This window comes from Varanus komodoensis, unplaced genomic scaffold (assembly GCF_004798865.1).
Source record: "Varanus komodoensis strain SLA01 unplaced genomic scaffold, ASM479886v1 scaffold49, whole genome shotgun sequence".
Taxonomy (NCBI): domain Eukaryota; kingdom Metazoa; phylum Chordata; class Lepidosauria; order Squamata; family Varanidae; genus Varanus; species Varanus komodoensis.
Window position 1 is genome coordinate 1,514,605 of NW_025336072.1, and position 24,408 is coordinate 1,539,012.

The 24,408-nt window shown below is 41.2% G+C and overlaps 1 protein-coding gene across 8 annotated transcripts in view; it reads right to left on the reverse strand.

The window, feature by feature from the left end:
* The window catches only part of CHST15 (carbohydrate sulfotransferase 15), a 59,930-nt gene extending 36,747 nt beyond the window's left edge, over positions 1 to 23,183 (reverse strand). For 2 of the 8 annotated variants that reach the window (XM_044445719.1, XM_044445727.1), the window contains exon 1: positions 22,861 to 23,182. The gene's annotated coding sequence lies outside the window, so the exon portion shown is untranslated. The other 6 variants (XM_044445721.1, XM_044445720.1, XM_044445724.1 and 3 more) reach the window with 6 other exon arrangements.
* Positions 23,184 to 24,408: the final 1,225 nt, after the last annotated feature.

Sequence of the window (24,408 nt, forward strand, 5' to 3'; positions counted from 1 at the left end):
GACCCAGAGCTGTCACTGGAGGCCCAGGTGATAGGGATGGCGAGGAGTGCCTTCCTTCAGCTTCAGCTGGTTCAACATCTCTGCCCTAACCTGGACGAGCACTGCTTTGAAACGGTGACACATGCCCTGGTAACTTCCCAGCTGGATTATTGGAACGCATTCTATGTGGGGCTGAACTTGAAAACGGTCCAGGTTCTTCAACTGGTACAAAATAGAGCTGTCAGGTTGCTGACAGGGGCTGGACGTTATTCTCATATAACGCTGGTCTTCTATCAGCTTCACTGGCTCCCAATTGAAGTCCGGGTCCAATTCAAGGTGCTGGTACTTACCTATAAAGCCCTAAACAGCTTGGGTTCTGGATACCTGAAGCAACATCTCTCCCCCTAGGTGCCTTCATGCCCCTTAAGATAAGCAGGGGAGGCCTTACTCCGGGAACCCTCTCTGAGGGAGGTATAGAGGGTATCCACACGGACAAGGGCCTTCTCTGCGATGGCACCCAGATTATGGAACATGCTTCCCAGAGAGCTCCACCTGGCGTCAACCCTCTACTCTTTTTGACTCCAGGTAAAGACCTTTTTATTTAACCTTCATTTTAACAACTAACACTATTTTATTAATACTACTAATTTGTATACAGTTGCATTTTTATTTTTTATTATTTTTATTAATTAAGAGAGGATATATTGTGGAATCTTTTTATGTTATTTATAAAATTATTTTTTTTTTGTATTTTGGAATTTTATTTGTGTAAGCCGTTCTAAGACTCTTGCAAAGGACAGCATACAAATGTCTTAAATAAATAAATAAGCCAATCATACAATTATAGTAAGGTTTATAAACAGCAGGCTAAATCAGTCATGGAGAAATCATCTTAGCAGTGATGTATTCAAGTCCTTTACTCCAAGGCTTGAGTCAAGGCTCAAGTTTTTACTTTCAAGTCCAAGTCAAATCTCAAGTCATTGCAAGAAATTTTTCAAGTAAATTCTCAAGTCTCAAGTGCCAACTTTAACAGAAAAGGAGAGGCATTGGCAGGGTGTGTGTTCCCATTGTTCCCATTCCTTCTTTCAGTGATGCAGTGAAGTCCGTTACTTCAACCTCAATTTATTTAAATAAAGCTATGCTTTACTTTGAATGCATCAAGATTTCAATTTAGAAAAACAATTTTCTCTATATAATTGGCCCCCAGCCTGGCGCTGTTATTCTCCCTGGAAAGGTGCGGGAACAGAGCAGAGGCAGCAGGCAGGAGAAGAAAAGCAAAGTGCACTAAGAGCTGAAGTCTTCCCTCAACAGGAACTATGCAACCACTAATGATGTGATGCCGAACAGATCATACAGCTCCCTAGAAATGTTCATGGTTTTTTCTTGAGATATCCATATAAGCATTTATGGAAGTCTGTGCATTCATAAGTACAGGTTGTTTTTAACCCAGAAACCTCCTGTAATCTCCTAACACCACCTTACCACCTCCTTTTTCCTCACCACCCCCCTGGATCTTTCCACCAGACCCATGGGTAGGGTACTACCAATTTGGGAACCACAGCTGTACACTAATCTCTCTATCAGGTCATACATAAATATCAGGATGTTGCAATGAAGATACATAAGTTTACAATATCATTTTCCATAACTGCTTGGATCATGCATTTATTTTTAAAAGCAGGAAAAGAAAGCATGAAAAACAAATTTCCATGATCTGTGCCTTAGAGATGGAGATGAAAACTGTAATAAACAATGCATGTTCAAGTCACATGTGTCATTTTTTAAATTCCTTAGTAGGTGCAGGGCACCCAATTTGACTGGAACCACAGTATTGGAGAGCCTTTAAAATTAAGAAGTATGACCAAAAGATCAGCTTGTATAATTCTTAGAATACTGGAAAGGCAAATAATTTTGTTTTTAAAAAGACTCATAAAATTTAATATTTCAGTAAACACAAATTCTCTGCATGAGTTATGTCACCTACATGTGTCTAAGCTGATATAGGAAAATGTTAATCTGCACGTATCATTATAGGAAGCACAACCAAGACAACTTTAAAGAGCAGCAAGTACTAATCAAAACAAAACCCAAACATTTTGACCTCTCCACATCTAGTGGAGCTGGAAAGAAGCTGGAGGAATATCTTTACTGGTTCTACAGAGTTTTTAATGAACCAGAATGCTGCTGGTTTGCCTTTTTGCTGAAAAAATAAATCCCAGCATACCACATCAGGTTGTGTGGTTTTTCCTTCAGTAACCAAAACAAGGCAATCTCATTAGTACATTTATTTTTCTCAATTGTGTTACTTTTCATTACTTGCTTTATATTGCTTCAGAATTATTAAAAATACAGGAGACAAACCACAAGTTGGCAACTTTGTATACAAATGAACCTATAAATATCAATAAAAGACAACCAAAACTCCAACCTGATGCTTTTCTGCTACTAGCTCAAATCTCCAGCTAGCAACCAAAATAAAATGCAGAAATAAAAACCCCTGAACTCAGCAAAGTATGTTTATCCTATACATACATTCATATGTACTACTTTAAGCTTATTATTATTATTATTATTATTATTATTATTATTATTATTATTATAACATTTCTATGCCGCCCCTTGCCGAAGCCTCAGGGCGGCTTACAACACAATAAAATACATTGAAATACAATAGAACATAATAAATTACCATTAAATACAAAAATACAAAAAATACACTGAGTTACAAACATAATAATATAAAATTAAAATTATCAGTATAAAATAAGTAAATAAATAATATAGGAGGAGAAAAGAGAAGGAAGAAGAAGTTGCCCTGGCCAGATCATATATTTTAACAATTAAAATGATGTTTAAATAAAAAGGTCTTTACCTGGCGCCGAAAAACCAGTAACGACGGTGCCAGGCGGACCTCTTTGGGGAGTGAATTCCATAGGTTGGGCGCCACCGCAGAGAAAGCCCTCCTCCGAGTACTTACTCTCCTAATTTCTTTCATGGAGGGTTCCCAGAGAAGGGACTCTCCCGCAGATCTCAAAGGGCGGTCGGGCATATACGGACGTAAGCGCTCGTTCAGGTAGCCAGGACCCAAGCCGTTTAGGGCTTTATAGGTCATAATCAACACCTTGAATTGGGCCCAGGCTTCAATGGGAAGCCAGTGAAGCTGACGGAGGACTGGAGTCATGTGAGCATAACGCCCCGTCCCCGTCAGCAACCTGGCAGCTCTATTTTGCACCAATTGAAGTGTTCGGACCGTCTTCAGGGGAAGCCCCACGTAAAGCGCGTTACAGAAGTCTAGGCGGGAAGTCACCAGCGCGTGTGTCACCGTCGCCAGGCAGTCGTACTCCAGGTAGGGGCACAGCTGATTAATCAGCCGAAGCTGAAGGAAGGCGTTCCTCGCCACCGCTGTCATCTGAGCTTCCAAAGAAAGCTCCGGGTCGAGGAGTACGCCTAAGCTGCTATCCTGCTTTTCCTATCCAGTCCTCTGATGTATTACCTTAGTTCCCTCATGTCTATTCAATACCCTATTGCCATAATCATCTCTCTTACATGATACTTCTCTATTAGTTTCTTGTCTGTCCTTGGGTTCAGTACCAGTTCTTTGTGCTTACTTTCAAAGCCCTCCATGGCCTTAACACTCCTGTCCTTCCAATCCTCCAAGTTCCATAATCACCTACCATCCAGAACGCTCCAGCCTCCAAATAACCATCCGTCCTTTCTCCCTAAGAGCCTGCCTGTATGCTTCTCCCTTGCTGTCCTGGATGCATGGAAGCAACTCCTAAAATACTTTTTGCACACTTCCTTCAAATCACTCCTCAAAATGCATTTTTCCATTAAGCTTTGGGCACAGGCTTCAGATGCATAAATAAGGATTAATTGATAGTGGAAAAGCAGGATGTGGCCAAGATGGAAGCAATCATAAGGTGACTATGACTCTGAGGTAGGTAACCAATAACACTTAAAAAACATTGCTAAGAAAATAGAAACAAACAAGTGCAATGAACTTTTAAGTTATCTTAATTTAGCTAAGCTATTGAAATAACAAGAAAGTACAAATGAGAAGCAATTCTAAAAGGGAAAAGTCTCCAAGACAGTGCAGGGTTGGATATTATTTTTTTTTCTTCCACAAAAAAGCTGTGGAGCCCCCAGGAGCGCACTGTGTCATGGGGAAACCAGCAAGTATTACAAACATCACCTAGGGGCTGCATACTGAAATTGTGGCAGCATATGCTTCACATGTCTTACCATTTGAACATTTCATGAGCCCATGGTTGGCTATTTGGTCACCTGAGCAGCCCCTCCAAGTTTGTCATTGGAGGATGAATAGTTTGGCCTTCCCTGCCATATGCCCAATCCAAGAAGTATTTATAGACAACCTGCCATCAGAAGGAATGGTTAAAGGACAGCAAATGTCTAAGGACAGGACAGGTTTTTAATGACCTGGATTTGAATGACAATTATACTAGAATAATGGCTCTTCTAATCATTTAAACATTTAATTATTTTTCTTATGACTAGATTCCAGTGCAGTATAGTGTTGAAATTGTGATTAGCAAGTAAATTGACTATTACTGTGTACACAATTATTCCCAATGAGGCACATCTGTGGAACTGGGGTATACAAATACCTGCTTGTATCGCTAGTATGCAGCATTCATTTGCTCACCCAGGCAAGGACAGGCATTTATTTATTTTATTTATTTAAAACATTTCTATGCCGCCCCCATCACAACAAAGCCTCAGGATGGCTCACAAAAAAAAAAACCTAAAAAAAATACATACATAAACAATAACAATATAACAATTTAAAAGAAAAAAAGAAAATGCAGAAGCTTGCTTCCTCCCATGTTTGGCCCATAGCTAAATCAAGAGCATCTCTTTGATAGTGGTAGATATTGCATGGAATGGGCCAAATAAACAAGAAAAGCAAACCAGCAGTATTTCTTAAGAATACAGCTTGCAAAACTGTCAACATATTATTATATCTATAAGGCAGAATGCCTTGAAAATGCACAGAACTTAACTAGAACAATGCTTTTATAGTTTGTCTCATCCTCTGACAACTTTCTTGTAGCCCCCTCCCTTCCTGAGGTTGGAAATTTTCCTCCCTCCATTCATACCTTATCTAAGGACAACTCTTTCAAGATGCAGCTCAAATGCTCATCCTTTGCCTAGTTCCTTTGTATTCTCTCATATCTAAGACCAGTTCTTGTGGAGCTACATACACACAAGTTTTCTCTTTAACACTGTATATGTAAGAACAAAGGTGACACCATGTTCTCCATTCAACAATGGCATAGTTCTAGCAGGAACAGGGTTCATTTTCATCTGGTTGTGATGCTTTGTACTGCTGATCCTAAAGCTCTTTTAGTATTTCCAAGCATTCTCTGCCTTTTGAGAGAGTCTGCCATGTCTTAGCCAAAATGCTTTGTCACTCACAGATTGTTTTACAGCAGTTCTCTAATGAAATATCTGAAAGCAAAAATTAGTCAGATATTTGGCTGTGTTTAAAAGACTGATGGTTCTGATTATGTGGAGACTGAACAAAAGCCACAGCATATAGGCAAGGACTCCTGTCATCTTACAAAGAATATCACTTTGCAGAGAGAAGGAAGAAAAATGCAGGCACCAATAGCTAGAATTAAATAGGCAACAACAATCAAACAGGGTATATTAGACTAAGTACTTCATAGGGATCAGTGGTTGTAGTCTACTTCATAGAAATGTACAGAGATTACTAATGAAAGCTAGCTAAATCATCCTGCTAACCTCTCAGATATTTCTGTGAGCCTTCATAGAGAGAGGTAGGCATATTCATGGAGCCACCTGCAACCATCATGATTGCTGGTTCCACAGCATTACAACCACAAACACCACAGCATTACAACCACAAACAGAAGACCTATTTGTTGAATATTCCAACACTGTGATTGTCCTGCTTGGTGGCTATGCCTATTTTTCTGGTAACCAAGAAGTCTGAAATTTCTCAGTGAAGTGCTGTAATATGGTTAACGTAGCTTGACACATTGAAATCCCTCTTCAACCATCAACAAAAAATCATCTAAGTAATGTGTCACGGTTGTATTCCCTCTTCTTTCCTTCAAACTGTTCTAAAGCTGAATTAAATCACTCAAAAGCTGAACAAGAAATAGAATATCCCATTGAGAGTGCTTTTCAAAAGGAAATGCACCTCTGAATGCAAATCCCAGAACATCAAAGACATCAAGATGCACAGTCAAAAGTGGAAAGGCAGATTTTATATCAATCACAGTTTTCTAAAAGAGCTCCAGGGCCTAAAAACTGCATGGTAGCAACAGGTCTAGATCTATACCATCATTGACAAATGTTCTCCTCACATGGGATAGATAATGGATGAATCTGCATTCATCTTTTTGGGTACCTCCACAAAAAGCAAGACCTGAATATTTTGTATCAGTGGGATGGTACAGCAAGATCAAGTTTATTTGCATCTCTTTCTTTCAAACCTAGTCTGCTCTTGGGCCAGTTTGAAATAATTGGCCATATGGGTTGTTTTATCTTAGTTGCACCATATATTTTTGTTTTTATGCATTGTTGTAAACTGCCCAGATAATTTCAGCTATGGAACAGTATAAAACTGAAATAAAGGGACTGCGAAGTCAAAATTTGGTAATTATTTTCTTAAAATGCTATATTATTCCTCTTCAGATTATGAACCATTCATGGGTTCTAGACCTTCTTCTTCCATGTAAATGCCTTGCCTTTGCCACTTTTTTTCCTTGCTGGTTCATACACTACTTGATTTTTCAGTTTCTGTTATTCTGCCATCCCCTAAGACAAATTCCATTAGTGTGAGCCCCCTGCCTATTCAACTCAACCTCCTACATCTGCTCCCACAGTTCAGTCAGTTGCTCACTTAAAATTTCTTAAAATGAAACATCCTTAATCCTTAACATGTAAAAGTTAATCTGAAATATTTACTTGGTAAATGTGTAGATATCTTCCAACAACAAAACATCAATATTGAATAAACAGTTTCTCTAAGGGTGCAATCAACTACACCTTCAATACTCATAAGCCACCGAACCTGGAGGCTTGCAAGCATCCACTGCACTGCAGGAAGAGTGGCAGAGGCCATGTTTCCCCACATCTTCTGCTCTGTTTCTGTCAGTCAGCCAGTTTTGCATGTCTAGCTGAGGCACTTTAAAGGAGGAAGGAAAGAGGCTGGACCACCATGAGGATAGTTCATATCAGAGTGGCCCCAGCTTCCTCCTTCTGCACTCCCTCCTCTGAGGCTGCCTTCCTGACCTCTGAGGCACAGTTGGTATGTTTTCTAAACTGGCTTGGGGAGTGGGAAGAGAGCAGGTTTCAAGTGTGGCTTCCCAGCTCCAAGGTCAAATAGCTGCCTCCAGTCTTGGACTTAGAAATCCAAATTATCCTATGGACTCCTGGACGTTTTTAGAGGAGGAAAACAAGAAAAAAAATATTCTGAATCAAATGCACGCATAATCACAGGCACATTCCCCATCACTTCCCCATGGGCTGCACATCTGACAGACTCACTGCACACACATATTTGCGCTATAAGATGCACAGACATTTCCCCTTACTTTTGAGGGGGGGGAAGTGTGTCTTATAGAGCAAAAAATACGGTAATTGATTTAATGTTTTATGGCTATTGTTTTGATTGCTGTTTTGTTCTGAGCTTATGTTGACTTTTAAAGTTTTTACTAGATACATCCATTTATTCATTATATGTATTTATTCATTATATTGTATCCCACCTTTTCAGGGAAATCAGGGAGGCTTACATCATTCTCCCCCTGCTTTCAGTCTTATCCCCTCAACAACAACAACCTTGTGAGGTACACTGGGCTGAGAGTCTGTGACTGGCCCAAAGTCACCCAGTTAGCTCCATGACACAGATTGCCCAAGACCCGCACCCCACTCCTAATCACTGCACAACACTGGCTCTGTGTGTGCACACACACATGTATTTTAATGTAAACATTTTTAAATGAATGAAATGTAATAGTCCATTGTTCCATTGAGTCCACTGATCAAGCAAAGTACAATTCACTGTGCTCCAAAAGAGAAAGGAGCCTGCTTAAAAGCTTAAAATGGCTGCTTAGGATCCACTATTTAAGAGTAACTTTTGCTCTCTGTGTTGAAACAGAACCCGACATTCTGCCAGATTGGCTCAAGGAATGGTGAGTGAAGACAGGACGCAGGTTATACAGGACCAATTCCTGCCATATGTTCTCAAAACTTGCAAGACACAGGACCAAAGTATGAACCTTTTTAGATAAAGTCTGGGTATTCGTGTTTAATTTGAGCTAGAAGGCTTAAATGTAAACATGTTTACAGTGCATGTTTGGCACACATGGACACCCTTTCCATAAGCCAAACCCTACCCAAAGGTTCTTGGTTCATTGCCAGTCTTTTGGTGATGTTTTGAAATACTACTTTCAAAATAATATCAGTTCAATATTATCAAGATACTTCAACAAGACACATATGACAAAGTGTCATGCCTGCACCTTCCATTTGCCCATTTCGCATCTTGGAAATTCCCAAATGGAATTTATTTAAAATTGCAAAATGTCCTCAAGGGAGTGAATACAAAATCCAAAACAAAATATTTGAAAGCACATTCTGAAAGCTTTTGCATTTATAATATCATGTACCAGATCTGGACAATAAAAGCATGAAAGCCTGAGAAAATTATTATGCCCACTTAAAGGCTACTATTAAATAACTATTAAATCCTAGCAGAAGCTTTTTATGCATTTCATTGTATTGTGCCAGAGTGAGATATTCCAAAATTGTAGCTTGTGCAATCCAAAAATTATACATTATTTAGTGAGATCTCTTTAATGTGCTAAAACTGTGTTGAATAATTGTTAGCAAGTGGCTGTGGCAGAGACATTTATGGAAAATGCTTCCATCATAAAATTACTTAAATTTGATTTAACAAAACTGAAAACTGAAGTGCAGCAAAATTAAGCTAAAAGCTACTCATAAAACATCAAGAAACCTAAAAATGCTGGTCAGGTACAGCAGGCCCACTTTAACTCCCTTGCATATGGGGGCAGCTGGTGGGGTGGAACAGTAAGCGATAAACAGTCACTACCACCAAGTGGTGACCGAGACGAAGGAAAGGAACATGCATTTACAGGCAGCCTTATTTGGTGGTAACAAAGGGAGAGAGAGAAGAGCTCACACAATACCATGGCTTTTATGCTTTTCAAGTTGTCTTAATATGTGACTGTGTATTACTTGATGGTGGTTTTGTAAACTGCCTTGGTTGGCTACAGAAATTCAGTATATAAATGCAATAAATGAATAATCAATACTACCGATGAAGCTGAGATGGATGAATTGGTCTATTTCCAAGTCATGTCAGTTTCCAAGTCATGTCAGTCTTTATTTATAAATGTATTCTGCTCCACTGCCACATAAATCTGTGTCTGGGAGGTGGGGAAGTAATCACAAAATATGCATTTTATAAGCATTATAATTCCAAAGTGTTTCTAACATTTTTGTATACATTTTGTCACCTTTAGAATCTAAGAACAGTATTGCAACTTTCAGAGAAGTGAAAAAATCAAAGTATAACAGTTCTGAACTGCATACTCATCCAGAAAATATGAACTAGTTCAGTCCACTTTAAAATGCACACCAGATGAAATCCTCAAGCATGCATATAAAGATTGCCCCAAATCTATTTAAGGTACTACTGACAAATCACAAATCACTTGTGCAAATTATCCCCACCACAGCAACTTCCAAGAAATGCACACTGCAAAGGGATAAGGCTCTGTGGCCCCTCAGTCATTGCTTTATAACAACCACGTCTTCTTTCTTTTCCACCTTATCACTCACCACAGAATCCATCTAATGCCTAAAGCCTAGCAAACATACTCAGGCATTCTGCACCTGAACAGGGAAAACGCATGATGACAGACATTACTCCAACTATGCTCCTCTCCTTGGTCACACGCCTGCCCTCTATTTGTGGAGGCCAACAGTCTGATGAGAAGACCTTCGTGCATCCATGGTTAGACTCCACAAATACAGGAGGCTCTTCTCTTCAGACACAAGGTGAGGATGACAAATACAACAAAGGAGAAATAGAGCTGCATTGCACCCCATTTTCACATGTCTGCTGTATTCAGGCACAGAACACCTGAGTAAGGTACATAATTCCTTATACAGAGGGTCTGTAGGCAGACTCTGCAGATTTCACATTTCCATTACCAAAGACTGGTTATATGAAAGACAGATGACTTTTTTGCTACATTTAGGAAAATCTCAATACATGAATTCATAAATATTCACACACAAACCTACAGACTACTGAATTAAGTAGTGCCTGGGAAACATCAACAGCTGTAAAGTCTCTTAGGGAAGTTGCTTAATGACTACAGATATGAAAGGCAAATGGATCAAACTGAAGCAGAAAAACTGGCATTTTGAGAGTTACTGCATGGCATGTAAAAGAATACCATAATCATTTATCAAATAGATTGTGTTAAAGGGTTTTCTTAAAAAAAGATCAGTGGGGAAAAATATCCGACATTTGATATTAAAAATTTTTAACTACTTAATACATCATGTATTACTCCTTAAGCTTCACTCCACTCTTATGCAAGTTTATTAGAAGTCTCATTTTGTTCAGTTAAATAGCATAGCTGTTCTATCCTTCAAACAGGTGATCTTGCTTAGTAACTCTGCATATGTATGCAATACCAATCAGAAATATTTTGACTCTAGCAGATGCTGTACACCAATCTTCCTCTACCTCCAGTTTCTAGGAAGACCGAAGTGTTTCAAGGACTGCTTGCAAGTTCCCTCTGGTCAGACATAAAACAGAAACCTAAGAAGCTTCTGTTCAACTTGGTTTGATTATAAAATCACCATGTTTGGTACTAAATTTAAAAACTATAATATTCAGACCATCAAGTAGCATTTATTGACAGCAACCTTCTGGTCTCACAGAAGGCATGCCAAGGTACACAAGATATGGGACCTCCACACTCCCTCATGCTCACACAGCAGCGGCAGCAAGGAAATCAATTGCGTGATGCTGCTCTTCTCCTAGCACTGACCAGCTGATCACCCACTCCTGTCCCAAAGAAGATCTTTAGAGCAGGCGGGGGGAGAAGTGGGAATGCCTCTGACAATTGCACCAAACAGCAGCTGTCAATGGTGCTCTGGTTAGCTCTTTGGCAGGAGCAGTAATGAGACACTCTTGCCAACTGCATCTATGGCCCTGGCCTCAGTACCAGGATTAGTTGGTGTTTTCTGGTTCAGATGATACAATGAGCAATTGTGGTACTAAGAAACCATAGAACAGACCTTTGTTTCTGTTCATAGTATCTCAAAACTAAAGGTACCACAATGAAGTAACACAAGAGTCAGACAACATGGTGGACCAAAAAGAGTTCAGACAAGCATGGCGGGCCATTATTTGTCATGCCATATGAATGCACCCACTGTATATAGCCATGACACAAAACAGAAAAGGAGAAGGAAATAAACAATGTGCCATAAGCCAAGTGAGCAATCACCCACCACAGTTTACTTGCAAACTTTCTGTATTGCTCTTAGGTACAAATCACCCAAGATGGATCTCTGAGCATTCATAGAGAGGTTTGTTGAACCCAGTCTAGTGTTTACCACCAGGAACTCTCCTTATGAACATACCTGGGCCCCATCCCCTCGGGAGGGGCTCTCTGGGCCTCCCATCTCTGTTAATACCTTGCCAAAGAATCAATAGCAGGGTCTGTTCTGCATCTGTTCTGCATATGTGAATTCCTCATCCTCAAAGACTGGCTGTAAATCTTGGCCATTCCCTGGAACTACCTGCTCCGCAAAGCACCTGGCCTTGAGATAATCTCCAGCTCCTCCATTTCAGAATCTTGACTTGGTCCATCCTCCCCAATCTCACTGAAATATGCTTCACTTTCCAATTCTGAATCATTTCAAGAATGCAGCCAGCAGTCTGTGGGAATGATTGCCTAAGACTGCCATCCTTCTTACTCCCACCACAACGGAACTTTAAAAGTAGAACACAAACACAGCAAGACTTCTATATTACCGGCACATCCTATCCAATTTACTTTTGAATAGTTTTCCTTCATTTATTGTTGCTTTCCAGGGCATGGAACTGCTCAAACTCTCTCCACTTCATTCTTTTAAAGCAATTGTTATGTATCACAATAATTCAAACAGTTACTAAGGTGCAGCTAGCATAACCTAGGCAGGCTTAACCTCCCCCTCCCCAAAAAAGTCATGTTGACTGCAGCATGCTGGGAATTGTAGCCCAATTTTTGTCTAAACATGCATAAAATTATGGCCTAAAAGAATTTTCAAGAAACAATTTTAATAGTAATTCTCATAGGCATATCATGAGTGGAGCCGGCTGGGTCAGACTAGATGGCCTGGGAGACCCCTTCTGACTCGCTCGGTTGCTATGTGAGCAAGTCCATACTGGTCTTTTCCTCTCAGTGTTCATTACAACAGTATCATGGATCCTTGGAATGAAACTCACAGAAAATTTAACAGATGCCATTAGTTAATTTTGACATTATAGCTGAGTGGCCAAAAGGAGGCACAAATGCAAACTGATGGGTTAAACCAAAACATCTTTAACAAATACAGCCTATGCCCTGCTAATATTAGCACTCGCTTGCTCTCTCTCTACTATACTATAGTATGTCTATAGTATGTCTAAGCAGACAATATGAATGCACTCCAGTGTATCGTCTAAATGCTCCAGCAGGATGACTTGTTAGCTTATATACTTAGTTCATGGCAGAGCTCTTCTCCACATCTAATAAATGCAACAACTACAGCAAAATCACTATTCTTTTGCCAATTTTGTTTTCTTACGCATCATCTTCAACTGCTTGGTATATACTTACATAAATCATAGAAAATAAGACAATACAGGCCATAAACAATGTAAGTGCAGAATAACTCCAATTACCTTGCAGGAGAGAGGGAACAGTACCAGCAATAATAATCCTAAGAATCAACCAAAACTTGGAATCATTTAGTGACAACCAAGCAAAAATGAAAATAGCAAGATAAGAACTGAATGACTCTCAATATCCTTATCAATTTTGTCTGAAAGAAGCCTAAAATACTTTGTTTGAAAGAAGCCTAAAAATAAACAAGCAATGCCTTGGACACTAGAAACCTGTATACTTACAAATAGCTAGAGAAATATTATACTGGTTTGATATCAGTATCATTCTGAATTGGTTGGCACAATCAGCCAACTCCAGGCTATCAACTGGGGAAGGTCTCATTTAATAGGAAACTGATCAGGTGCAAAATGATAGAATTGGCTTTTACAGGAGGTTTCTAAAACTCTTTCATAGTCAGAATTATTGAAACACTGGAAACTTCCGATCTCTCCCATGAACTTATGAACACTCTGAGGACCTAACTGGACAAAACTGCTTGTAACTAAATCCTGATGGTCATTTCAAAATAAAAACTATTTCAACTGGAGATGGGAATTTGGGAGTAGAGCAGCAGTGGCAAATGACTGAATTCCAAATCCTATCCATGACCACAACTTCCTTAAAAGGGGGAATGCTTCTTTGAAATCCCACGAAGGGTAAATATTCATTCAAAATGCACAGAGGAGAAGGGAAACTTGGGTGAGCAATCTAGAAGGAGCAGATGGAGAAGTATTATGGAATCTCTCCTGATTGCCATTTCTATGATACAAATTACTGCTAAAGTAATTTCTTCCTTTAAACTATGCCACCAGGGTTTTGTTAATGCATTGGTGCTGAAAGACTAGTTAGGCCCTCAGGGGTAATCTGTAAAGGTTACAGAGTCTATAATTGACATAATAAGAATGTAAAAATAATACAGCTTAAGAATAGAGAAACTGCAGCTCTCCAGATATACCTGGGTTCTGGCTCTCATCAACCCCACTAGCACTCCCATCGGTAATGATGGGAGTTACATTTATAACAATATCTGGAGGGCCCCCAAGCTGGCTGTCTGACCAAGCTGGCATGGAATTATTGGCATTGGAGCCCATCACATCTGAAGGGCATCAGGTTGCTGGAGCCTGTTCAATGCCAAGCAGCAAAAAGCAAAAGTGTTGTGTATGTATGCAAGCAACATTAGGGTACAAAAGTTATTTGAAGTGAGCTGTGCTTCCTGCACAATTCTTTCTTCTCCAATTAATTGAGCCACACTGTTCACCTATATTATCAGTCTTAATCAATTTTTCCAATACTCCTAAAATGAATAGTCACATCCTTGTAAAAATGTGCATGGCGGCCCATTAATATGTAAGTTAATTTAAAAAAAACTTTTTTAAAAGAAGGAGCTCTAACCTTACACCAGAAAGCACAATTTAAAAGAAGAAAACGCGGAGAAAATCAGGACCATTTGTATTTCTCTTAATGTTGCTTCAAAAAGAACACAAAAGCACACAGAGAAAATAATGACAACAATAGAAGCTGTTGCTACTTTCCCTCTGACCAAGAAGGAGAAAATCTGTTTTCCCCCATACACAACAGAATTGTGCTTTGCTGGGTAGGGTGCACAGGGTCATCTACACATCTGAAAAACACCAAATAGGGAAAGACTGAGCTAGAACCCAGGCCAGCACTTGTTCTTAGTGGCAGAGCTCAGTCTTGTGGTTAAGGATAAAAATCAAATAAATAAATAAAACATCTATTTTACTTACCAAGTGTAACTTGAACCAGTTTTCCAGGCCCGAGAAGATCCTGGAAGGGTTCATCCAGGAACTGACAAAATACCAAGTGCCAGCCTAGTTAGTGGGAAGCTGGTGCCCAAGGTCTTTGGAAAACATCATCCAAGGAGGTGAGAATGACCAGAACTGGCCTCAAAGACGCCAGAGTTAATAAGTGATGACTGGTTAATGACCGGCACCTTGATTTAATTGCTGGCCCCAAGGACTGGAAGATGGGCTATCCCCCCCAGGTCAACTGACTTAAGCTGGGAAGTCAGATGAAGCCCAAATAGAGCAGCCTTTTGTTCCGCTCTTGAAAGGTTCCATTTCTGCTGCTGTCTGTCCATGCTAAAAAGTGCTATGGCATCTTTTGGAAGGCACAGTTATTGTACATAGGCTAGGATAGAAGCAATTTGTCATTTTGTTGTTCGAGGGGGCCGACAAGGCCCTGGGACTGAGGTTCTTGCTGTTACTTTGTCTTGCTGCTGCTGCACAATTCCCCTTTCCCCTTCCCTTCCCCCTCTTTACAGTTTTTCTCCTTTTTTTAGATTCTGTATTTTAGTCCCTCTACTCCTATATTTTAACCTTTTAATAAAGTTGTTTGTTTCCCTACCCTTGTGCTGAATCCAGTGGCTGGTCCAGGGTGCTGGGACTAGGAATTCTCTGGGCAGGATTTGGCCCAGTTGGCTGGGGGAATGGGAAATCTCTGCTGGCTTTCCATTATACCAAGTAATTGTAAGTATCCTTCTGTTGAATATATAGCCTTCATCCAGCTTTGAATAAGTTGCATTCAAAAGCAATTTCTAAGTTGCTTTCTCTTAAGGCAACTATAAAAAACACAAATATATAAGTGTTCATGCCACACCTTCTTTTATGATTCAACCTCAGAGCCAGGAAATGGTAACTAGGAGGAGGTAAGAGGTCCCTGCAAGCAAAAGTTTGCATTCACAGACCACACATATTCTGCTGAGTTTTCATTTCAATTTCCTGAAGCTACAATCAACCTCTTCCTAAACAAAAGCTGATTGCTTCTATCAGAAAAGTACTAACTTCATAATTTCCAAACTTCAACCAATACTGAACATGACAATATTTTAAAAGGCAGACTTACACTGTGCAGTATTTGCCAAAGCAAGGTTCCAAGTCACCTGGGAACTTGTTAATAGCATGCCCTTATTAAACACCCTTAAAGGTAAGGGTGGGAAATATGTGGCCCTCTAGATATTGCTACATTCTAATGCCTATCATTCCCATCCATCCATATAATGGTCATTAACTGCATAAATTGTGCTCCAACAAAATCTGGAGGGCCACAGGTTCTCCACCCCAATTTAAAAGAGGACCATTTAAAATACCATGCCTTTAAGAGTCTCATACTGCTCAGCGAGTCATCAAATAAAATCTTCGAAATCTCCTTTGTATATTACTTTTCTGTGACTGACTGCAGGCAAAGCTGGAATCTGTCAACCTAGGCTAAGAGAAGGTACTATCCGAAAAGCATTCATAAAGGGGAAAAAGGCATTTGAAATGATTGTGTGGCTCAAAATAACATCAGAATGCCTCCAACAACAACAAAAAATGAACCATTTGTGAATTGATGAAATCAGAAATTCTCTTTTTCATGTATATTCAAGAAAAAAAAACAGCATCTAAAAATGAAAGTTACCTCAAATGTAAAGTTTAGGATCACATGAAGCACTAAAAACATTCTGTACAAGGGTAAAAACAATGACAAAAACCTGTCTGGCAGTTTACCATCTAGTATAAAACTGATTATGGCAAGAAGGGAAGGGGAAATCCCACTGTGTGAGCAGAAGTCTACTTTGGTACTGTTAGATGTGTTCAACTGAACTAACAATGCAATCTTAGACAAGTTTTTCCTGGAAATAAGCACTAATGAACTCAACAGGACTTCTTTCAGAATACACATAAATAGCAAGGCCCTTTAAGAAAGGAGAAGTTTCAGCTACAAATAAATAAATAAATGTCACCAGGAGCTGAACTCTACACCAATAGTGTCAAAAAAAAACCTAGAACTAAAAGCTTGTTTATAAACTAAAGCTGAAAGCTCATCCTTCCCTTCAACATGGCAGATGAATACAAAGTAATCTGAACACTTAATGAATCATACTGTTGTGTAGTAAAGTAGCATTCCTCATGAAGCTCAAATAAACTGTTCTATAACTGATTAGAGATACAGAAAAAATCACAAAATGTATTTGCTGCAATTAAGTCTGAGTAATCAGTCACACTTTTCTAACAATAGTAATACTCTTGAAATACAAAGAATTTTGTTTTTTTGTGAGAGTTTTTAAAATACGTATTTTTCTAGAAAGGAAAGAAATATTTTAGGAATCTATATGATATGATCTATATGGTTTTGCTAAGAAAAACAATAAGTACAATGGATGAACTTTTTAAAACAAATTTACTACTTGCATCTCTGACAAAGCTTGAATTCAGCGACCTTTCTGTGCTCCAGCATTAACTGAGAACCATGGCATGGACTTAGGGAAGGTGCATGCCTTGGGGTGTGCAGGGGTTCTCCCTTCCTCCTAACCTGTGTCAGTGTTGCTGCTGCTGCTGCAGAGCCAATGCTATACACTCTTCCAGTGTTCGTGAGGTACTCCCAGGCCTCAGGTACCTAACAGCCAGGAGACACTTGAGACAGAGCTGTTACAAGGCAAGTGCCTTCTGTTATCAGAGATGCCAAAGTAAAAAGCTTTTGCATGAGCACTGTGGCAGCACACCAAACTGGGGTGAGTAAGAAAGCAGAAAAACATTATTTCAGACAGCAAAGCATACACAGTTCTGCACCCACAGAAATAATAAGATTATCAGTAAGAAAATGGGGATGTACCAGATGGGCTCACAAACATGCAAACAGCTATATTTGACACTGCTAGAGTCATCAGCAGGTGTTTGTTCCCAACACAGCTGCAGTCCTGCAAAGTTGTTGAGGGTTTTTTTGTTTTTGTTTTTTAAGGAGCTGAATGGTTCCCATTGATTTCCATAGTAGTAAAAGGACTTCAGTTGGAGACTTTGTCTCCTCTGTTCCAGATACTGATGACCCTGTGTCAAAAGTGAGGTGAAAGATTAGGCTCCGTTATCAACAACAACCTTCCAATCCCCAGTGCCTTAAAGCAGTGGGTTTCAACCTTTTCACAGCTGGGGACCAGAGAAAACAGGAAAGCCACCCCAGGGACCACTGAAGCAGAAATAAAAAGCTGTCTCTCCCCTCACTGCTCTCCTCCCACCGTAGTGGCACCAGCACACCCCCTACAAATGCGATGCCAATCGAAGAAGAGGTGATGGAGCACAGCTAGCACATGTGCTGGTGTGCACCAAGTGGAATATGCCGCCGCCACCACCACCACCCCGCCACAGACCGGCATGAAACCTCTGAAAACCACTGCCTTAAAACACCTATAAATTTATGTAGGAAGTGGACAAATCAGACATGGAGAAGGGTCATTACACCATACGGCTATCAGTCAATTGTGGACAGTGAACACAAGAAGAGGTATAATCACTATATACAAGAGAAGGCTGTTTATAAAAATAGCTACAGAGGTAGAATTGTCCTCAGATTAAGTATGTAATTTTACGATTTAAGAGACCACCAGGGACAAGGAAACTTGGCCTGAGATGATGCACTGACACAGAGGAAAAGCTCTTACCTTTCCAATATGTTATCCTTTCATGGATACTTACATTAATATCTTTATCTCTTTGTCTCTCTTTCCATAGGCCTCCTTCTCTTCCACCTAACCTTCTCTTCTTTTTCAGTTCACTGCCTGCTCTGTCCCCATATTTCTGCTCCTACTGTTTCTCAGTCCTTGCCTTCTCTTTCTTTCACACACAACCCCTTTATACTTCATTTCCCAGTATTCAATCAATTCAGTCTGACCTGGGCTTGGAGTTTCTGGAGAGGTTTCCCTCACCTGAATTGAACTTTTGCCTGAAGGTCACCAAAAATGGATGGTTGTGAATTAGTAGCAACTTCAGCGAGGATCATTCCATTACGTCGTATCAGCCACAAAGCAGATGCCAGAGACATCATTATCACCTCTACAAGTCTCATGGCATATTGCAAGGTAGATAATAGGTGGCACTAGGGAACTGGTACAAGAGGTCTTTAACATCTCCAACACTTATTCACTACTGCTATCTAGAAATCTGACTTTGGCAGCTACTTGAGAACTGCCATCCTTAAGACAAGCAGGTTTTAACTAGCTGCACATATTGGAAGTTCAATAATTATAACAATACTTAGCTATAATACAGTCTGCCATACTGGTGTCTGAAGCTCTGACATTCATATTACCCTGGCAACATGGAGCATTTCTTCTTGCACTACTCGATCATGTGGCAAGCCCTACACCACAAAGTAGGACTCCATGCTGCAGACCATGCCTGTGCCTACGTCAGCCCTTCAATAACTCCATATGTTTTCCTGGAGAGAAGCCACAAAATGCACGGTCCTCCTGCATGGTCCAGGGTCTCATGTTATCCAGCTGCATAACAAAGAACAGCAGTACAGTTGGTCCCTGGAAACTAGGGCAGTCTTCTCCAATGTGATGCTCTCTAGATATTATGCATTACAACTCCCATCAGTTCCAGCAGAATGATGTGGTTTGTAATCCATAACATCTGCAGGTCATAACACTGGAGAAGGTTGTATCATCATCATCATCATCCTCACGCTACATTTATATCCCACCCTTCTTTCTCTTGTGAGGGACCCAAGGCAGCTTACAAGATTCTCTTCCTCTCTATTTTATCCTCACAACAACAACCCGCTGATGTAGGTTGGGCTGAGACAGTGACTGGCCCAGAGTCATCCAATGCCAAGCCATCCATTTCATGGCCAAGGGAACACTAGAACTCATATCTTCTGAGTCTCAGTTCAGCACTGTTAACCATTCTACCACACTGGCTCTAAGTTATATTCAACGTACACAAGATAAAGATATAGATATCATTCTATATATTCAATACATCCACCAGGATACATTGAACTGGCAACTTTCTATTGTTAGTCTACATAAATTCTTATCATCTTCTATCCCCTTTCAGCAACTTCTAGTTTAATCCACTTACTAAGGTTCTCCATCAACATTGGTTGTCCTGGCAAAGATCATCTAAACAGTTTATAACTGGTAATTTACAAATAACTCTCAAGATTTAAAGTTACCACTAGTTTTGATCATTCTGGTCAAGGCTGATAACTGAATATTCCCTTCAAAATATTTCTAAGTTTATATTTACTTACTTCAATTTAAGAACCAACAACAAAAAACACAACTATCAAGGTATAAATTGTATCAAAACCCATAGTCAACAAAACGAAGAAAAATGCAGCAGCTTTAGTCACATTAAACTTTGTATACATTAAACTTTGTATAAGCTTTTAACTTGTTCAATTACAGAGTTCTGGGATTAGGTTTAGATTATATTTACAAACAATGGATTTTTTCTGGATCCTCCACATCCCCAGAGTCAAAGTTCATTAAAATACTGTTGCATCAGATGACATTTATAAGCATTATTTTCAGAATATACATTAATTTTCTTGTTTTAACCTGTAAAGAACCAAATAACTATTTTGACTCAATGACCAACTATAGAAGAGAATAAGACAGTGACATAGGATTAGATAGAATCTTTTATAATACCATATGAAAGTATTGTGCTTGTTACCATGAAAAGTCTGGTTTTGAACAAGCAGACTTTTCATCTCCAGTACATTTAATGAACTCCAGTAATTTCCATGACCAGTGGTTTCAGAAACATAATAATTTAGGAAACTCAGACATAAAGAATATGCTTTATTTCAATCTGTCTCATCCTGTGTCACTAATGTCATTTACTTACACATTTGTACAGGAAAAAATGAAAAAGCAAACACATCTGCCCTTGTCATACCTCCAAAATATTTTTCCTGATAAAAATGGAGCAAAGAGTAGTGTGTGATACCTGAACTGTTCTTTCAGTAAATCCAAGTTGCTGATAGTTCTTCATATTAGAAAAAAGAATGTTTTATATTTGATATGCATATTGTTCCAGACAGCAAAGATTCTTCACTGCTTTACAAATCTAGAAGAGGAATTCATTGATATGGAATATGACAGTTACAAGAAGTCTTGGAAATTGTGGCCAGTATTCTTTATGCAAAGATTTCAATGAACAAAGTTTACCAATATTTTCCTTTCAAGCCTAGTAATAATACCATGGTTGAAAGATCAATTGTTATATAGCAATCCTTATGTTTTGATGGTAATTAGTTGCTCAAAATTCTTCTACCATTTAATTACTTGTTAGTGAATTCTGAAGCCAAGTGCAACAAATAAAATGAACTACAGAAATTATCTATTCTTCATTACTACTCAATATATTTCTTTGCAAACAGTCCTACCAAATACATAATTTTGCCTGAAGACATACCTACCTTGCCTGAGTTAAATGGAAAAAATGATCTGTTTCTAAAATACAAGCTGTTTCATATCATTCCTACCTAACAAATTGCCTTTAAAATGCCATAATTAGCTAATCATCCATTCTCAGTCACATCAGGCTGAACCTAAGATGTAGCCCAGCAAGAGGAAAATTATTGCAATTATTATGCAGTTCCTCCAAGGTCTTTCTCCAGACAGATAATATTTTGAAAGGGCACATTACCTCTTTGTGTATTTCAGTGCCCTTATCTGTTTACCAAGATTTTTTGGCAACAAGTCCAATCAAGCACGCAAACAAAACTGTGCGCGGAGACACAGCTCTCTCCACATTAACAAAACATCCTTAATACTGCTAATAAGAAACATCGCCTATAGACATATGCATCAATATCAAAATAAACCCATGCTGCCTCTGAGCATCTATTGGATCTTATAATATATTTTAAGGACAATTGATCTATCATGGATTGGCATGTTTTATTAACACTGGCATCCATTCAAAAGTGGGAATAATATAGCAGAAAGGTCCAGAAACATGTTCAGTCTTGTACTTAATAAAATGCAAACACCCCTGGGTTGTGATAAAGTCAGTGTCACCAATTAGCTATACAGTATTTTTGAGCATGCAAAAATGTATGATAGTACCTCATAAATTTATGATATGCGTTTCCATATATGACTGCATAACATGAAGGTATGTCTTCCTAAAAATATTCATGTGTGTGTGTTTCTGTATCTGAGTTCCATAGATGATCTTGACAGAATTCCCACTATTCCGCTGTCTTAAATCAAGAATGTTATATATGTACAACCAATCACTACACTTCTGCAAATATAATTTCTATGTGCAACCAAATTGGCACCATACAAACTCAGCATTAGGTTTCTAATGAGTTTCCATGTGACAGATTATGTATCTGATATCTCTGCCCTACAGCACGTCCTGGATACTGCTGGTGCTATGTAGATACCAGTGGTACAACCAGCAGTGAAAGTAGACAAAACAGCTTGTACGAACCAACACACTGTGATAGACTAAGTCACCCACATCCATCAGGGAGCGCAACACTCCTACACTCCTGCATGAATGCAACATAAAGGGTTACTTTAACCCTCGCGAATTCCGAGACAGCCAGGACAGCTCTTTGGGCAGCACAGAATCCTGCTTACACCGGACTTTACAGACCCTGCTCAAGGAATTGAGCGGTGGCTAAGGAAAAACCCATTGGCTAGCCCTCTATGTGCTGCCTTGAGTTCCTTGAAAGAGCACAATTAATAACTAGAACATGTGTCAAGTTCTGTGTTTGATTTTTAAAAAATCAGTTCCACACGTGTGTGCGTGTGCATGTCCCGCCAGGAAGGTTTCGCGACAAAGGCGGTAGCGGATCAGCCGGTACTGGTTCCGTCACTCTTCCCCACGTCCATTCGGTCACGGTGAGCTCCCCCGTGGTGCAAGGCTTTCCTCCGTGGCCCCTCGCTCGCGAGTTGGGCAGTGCCACCTTCCTCGCCTGCACGTTTCACACCCGCACGCGTGCGCACGGGAGCACACACACGCACACGCACCCCCGACCGCGGGCTCCCCCCCCTTCCGCCATCTCTGCCGCCCCCCGCGAAGTATCCGACTCCGCACAACTTCGCACAAAGTGCGCGGAGCAGCCTGGGTGGCCCCACGGCGGGCGCGAGGACTCCCGCCTGCGCCCCTCTCTCGACACTGACCTTGGGGGGCGCTTCCCGGCGCTCAGCAATGCGGGTCCGAAACAATACCCTGGTGGGCACGTGCAGCGGCCTCCTCCGTCGAACGCAACTTCTGCCCTCCGCCAGGCTGGCGAGTCTCGCAGGGCATCTCGGTCGCCCGCGCCCGCCGCCTCCTTCCCGCACCGTGCCTCGCGCTTCCCCGCGCTGCGCCCCGCCTCTGCACCCCCGCCTCGCCTTCTGCCTCTCTTTGCCTCCGCCTCGCACTTTCCCGCGGAGGGTCGAGGCGCGCGGCGTGCGGACTTGGCTCGAGTCAGCGCGGCCGTCCCTCCGCTCCGGCCCGCGGCGGTGCTGTGCCTCCGGCCGCTCGCCCGCTCGCCCTCTCCTCAGCCGCGCGCTGCGCCACACACCGGGCAGCGGGAGAGGGGCGGGGGCGGGAGGGAGGCGTGGTGCGGCTGACCTGCCGCCTCCCTTCCGCGAAGCGGCGAAGCTAATAGCCTGGCGTTGCGGCGCACGGGGCTGCTGCTTCGCGCTCGCTCGGCGCAGGGAGGAGCAGGCCGTTATTCAGCCACCGACAGCCAGTCACCGGCGGCGGCGAGCGCCACGAGCCAAGCAGCAGCGGAGCCCAGCCCAGCGCTGCGGGCGCGGACTTTCCCAGCACGCTGCACCCGCTCTCAAGTCCCAATAGGAATGGCAGCGGGCACGCTGGAGGCCCGAGCTAAAAATAAGTTTGATGAAAGTTCCCGGTGCTTTCCAGAACCTGAGCTGCGACTGCCAAACCCAAGGGCGGAACCGCCGCGACAACGGCAGCGAAGAAAACTCCTTGGCGTTATTTCGGAGAGTGAGCAGACCCTTCCCTAAGGAACGCCGCGGGAGGCCGAGGTTAGGACCGGGGCCGGCAACCACGTGGGCATGGGCGGCCGACCGCCTCGCCCAGCTCGAGAGGTCCCCCCAGCAGTTAGCCTGTTTCAGACGTGCGGAAAACATACCGCATTACTGCTCTTCTTTCGGAACACTTCTGTAATGGCCCTTCCTTTCGCCCAAGGGCTGCCTCGAACGTCAGTACATTCTTGGAGGAAGGCAGAGTTGTGTAGGAATTAGCATTGCCGGACTAGCACACGACACACAAAAATGCACAAAACTTGGCAGCAGAAAATACACCTCAGTGCAGCTGTCATGTCCAGTGATCTAAATACTGTGTGCGACATGATTTATTGGTTCGGCACTGCAGCCCAGGGAAATGCAGAACTTAGGTATGTGTGGTCTATTTTCTTTTTACTAGAACCTCAAGTTCCACCAGCCAGAGCCTGGCACAGAGGATGGAGACTTAGAATTAAGAAATCTGAGCCCCAAAGTGTTTGCTGAACTGAATGGAGCTCGCAGCCTTTTAACTAGTGCAAGACGTCGTGCTGCAAACGTGGGAGGACACGCCTTTGCCCTCTCTCCCTGCCATTTCCCCGCCATCCCTGTCTTTCTGTCCCCATCTGTGCTTTGCTCTGAGTTGACTTTTTTCAGAGTGAGGCTGGGCTGGAGTCAGGACCACCTCATCTAAAAACCTTACAGGCATTGTAA